This window comes from Fukomys damarensis, unplaced genomic scaffold, assembly GCF_012274545.1.
Source record: "Fukomys damarensis isolate Sample0158 unplaced genomic scaffold, DMR_v1.0_HiC HiC_scaffold_36, whole genome shotgun sequence".
Taxonomy (NCBI): Eukaryota; Metazoa; Chordata; class Mammalia; order Rodentia; family Bathyergidae; genus Fukomys; species Fukomys damarensis.
Window position 1 is genome coordinate 48476340 of NW_022900948.1, and position 3555 is coordinate 48479894.

A 3555-nucleotide genomic window follows, 5' to 3' on the forward strand; every position below is an offset into this window, starting at 1 on the left:
GCAGCCGCCCAAGCGTGAGGGCCCCAGGCTCTGGATAGGGTCTAGGCACAACCAAGGTGCCTGGGCATGGGAGAAGGGGCACAGGGCCTGGACAGTTCTTCGGGGGCAGCTGGGTGCCATGGCACTGGCCCGTGATCCCAGCAGTCGGAGGCTGAGGCAGGAGGATCACCACGAGTTGAAGGCCAGCCTGGACTACACAGACAGGCTGAGGGAGGCCAAGGGACACTGCCAACTTGGCGCCCAGGGGGCGGGGCCTGGCCTCAGTGGGGTGAAGTCACTGGCTGTTTCTAGACACTGAGGACTCCCAGGTCACCAGGGGCAGGGGCAGGGGCTGGCCGGCCCAGAGCAGGGTCCCCCAAACTACTTAGCATCCCCCCAGAGACTGCGGGAGCATTGTAGAAAGGAAGGGGAGGTCGTGGGAGAGCCCCAGGGCTGCAGGGCCCCACGGGGATGCGGGGCAGGTCCTGTCCCACCAGGCTCTCGGAGGCCAGTGTGATCCTGACAGGCAGAGGACCCCAAATAGTCCACAAGGCATGTGCGGTACTCTCCTGACCAAGAAACGAGCCGTGCGTGTTTATAAACCTGGATGCTCCCTCTCTGCCTGGGCCTGGCCGCCCGACCCGGGAGCAGAGGGCCCAGGACACAGCGGCCCCCTCTCAAGGCCTGAGCCCCCTGGGGGGTACGGGCAGCACCCGACCGCCGGCCAGCGTAAAGCTGGAGATATCCATCTCCGCGCCCAGCAGGGTCCCCGCCCTGCCGAGGCATTCTAACTAATGGGGCACTTAGTTCAATGAGGGGCCTTTGCATAACAGAGACCTGCTAATTAAATTTTAAAGCTTGTCCTTCCCAGGATTCCGCTGGGCTCCGCACCAAGCGCGGGGCGGGGGAAGGGGACCCCGGGCTGGGCCCTCTAAGGAGCGCGAGGTTTGCGGGGAAACCCGGGGCCACAGGAGCGCGTGGCCCCTGGCCCCGCAGGCCCCGCCTCGTCCTCGCCTCCCCAGTGAAGGTTACGGCGTCACCCCAACGTCGCTGGTCCTCACCTCTGACCTCCCCCGGGAGGAGCCAGGGGACGGGGCGGGGCTGCGTTAGGGTTTCCACTGGACCCACACCAGTGCTGTCAAAGCTTGGAAGAAAATGGCTCAGTGCTATTAATAACACAGGGCCGGGTGCTTATTTTCCAACAGAAAAATAAAAGGGTGCTGTGTCCATCCTCCCAGAACGTACCATGGACCAAGATGATGGATTCGCGCAGGCAGCAGGACGCGACGCCCTGCTGAGAGCCTGCGGGGGTAGGGCGCGCTGCATCTGATGGGCTCCCTCACCTGCGACAGCCTGGGACCTGCGAGGGTCACCGGACCCGATGCCGCTGCCGTTTCCGTACAGAGAGAGGCAAGATGCAGAGGACCGTGACACTGGCTGTGCCCAACGCAGGCATCGTGAGCCCCACACCTGGCTGCTTACAGGAGTGAGTCTGGCCGAAGCCTACGTGCCGAGGTCGGAGGAACTCGCACCCGAATTCCGTTCCCACAACTAAAACCTTCAGACCCGAAGGACAGTGTTCTAATTACAAGCATATATTTTGTCTATTTATTTTTTTATTTTGGTACCAGAGATAGAACTCAGGCCCTTTCGCTTGTGAGGCAGGCGTTGGAACCACTAAGCTAAATCCCCAGCCCCATTTTGTGTATTCTGTTTCTGATCTGAGAATGCTCCGTCTGATCCTTTATGAGCCTTGCTTACATTAATTTCCATAGCAACACACGCCACCTTTACCCCAATTGATTGCCAATAAAAGTGAGTGCCCGAAGGCCAGGGATATAGCTCAGTGGCATTGCTGCCTGCTTCGCAACTGCAAGGTCCTGAGTTCGATCCCTGGTACCACCAAAAAAAAAAAAAAGTCAGCGCAGGGGACTGGCCCTGCTTTCTCTCCCAGCTCTGTCTCTCAGGGTATTTTTCCCTCAGGCTCGCGTCGTGTACTGGGCAGGTGGGGACTGGAACCTGACTGCAGGGGTCTCCGGCAGGCAGGGTATGGCAATGCCTGCTCCCTCCCCCGCCCAGGCAAACCTGTACCCAGGTGCAGGGCAGCCAGTGAGTTGGAGCTGGGCCGTCTGTCTCCCGGGTGGTGGTGAGGAAGGGGGAGGGCAGTGAGGGTGGCTCCGTTACAGAGCGGCTCTGAGCTCGGTCCGCTGCTCTCCAGGGAGTCTTGGGGGAAGTGAGGGGCAGCGAGGGCACTTCAGGAGCCAGGTGACCTTGACTTCCGGCCTGCCCACCTGCTTTGAGCCGGGCCCTGCGGATTCCCCTCTTTTAAAACAGAAGTGAAGTTGGGCCTGGGGTGATGCCAGCCTCCCCCCGACCCTTGCCCTACTTCCTGTCCTGGTGCTGCCCTGGCTCCTACTGTCTGCGCTGTTCCGCCCGCTCTCCCTGGGCAGGCTCGCAGCACACCCCCTCCCGGGCTCTGTGGGCCACCGTGTCTGCCTTGTTCCCACCTATGCACCTGCCAGCGTGGGGCCCTGAGCGCCCCCAGGCAGGACTTTGTGCAGATGTCCATTTGCAGTTCTGCATCAGGCCTGGACCTCAGGTTCTGATGGGGAGGCTGTGCTTAGGGGATCCTTTTTGTTTTAATGTTCGCTTTTTGAGTGTAGTTTTTTTTGTGTGTGTGTCCTGGGGATTGAGCTGAGGACATGGGCTTGCAAGGCAGGCACAGAGCCACTGAGCTACATCCATCCCCAGCCCAATGCTTGCTTTTTGAGATAGGGTCTCTCCATGAAGTTCAGGCTGGCTTTGAACTGTGTACCTTGAACTTCCCACTAGGAATGGTTGGGGGAAGGCTGTGACTGGAGGTGAGGTCCTGGGGTATTCAGGATCCTCCTGCCTCGGGCCTCCAGAGCACTGGGATTATAGCCCTACACCCCCACACCTGGCTGGTTCTTGTTTCTAAGGAAAGACTGTGCCGCAGTCCAGGGGAGGCTCTGTCACTCACCAGCCACCTCACAGGAATGCTCAAGCGTTCTGTCTTCCCCACACCCTCCCTGATCCCGGGAGTAGTTTTCTGGTTTGGGGGTTTGTTGGTTGGTTGGTTGGTTGGTTGGTTTTTACTGCAGCGCAGGGATGAAGCCAGGGCCTGGAGCCAGCAGGCCGGGGCTAACTGTGGAGCCACACCCAGCCCAGCAGCAGGGCTCTATGCAATGGCCATGCAGGTGAGGGGTGGTGTGACTCCCGTGCCACTGTGGGAATCCTACCCAGCACAGATGAGGAAACCAAGGCCCTGAGAGGCACAGAGCCACCGGCTGTGGCGTGGGGACCTGGGGCTGCTTCTCCCACATCCCCACCTCCTCACAGCCTTCTCTCCAGCACCCCCCAGTGGGGAAAGGACCAGGCTGGAGAGGGACAGGGGCCACACTGCACCCCGTGGGCTCCCTGGACTCAGGATGCCCGGCGCACAGCCCTCCTCCCCTCTGGGAGCCCTGGTCCTAGTCTCTGGTCTTCCTAGGCTCACCTCGAGCCCCAAGCGACTGCTTCTTCTTTCTCTTGCCCACGTCTGTGCTGAGAGGGGCT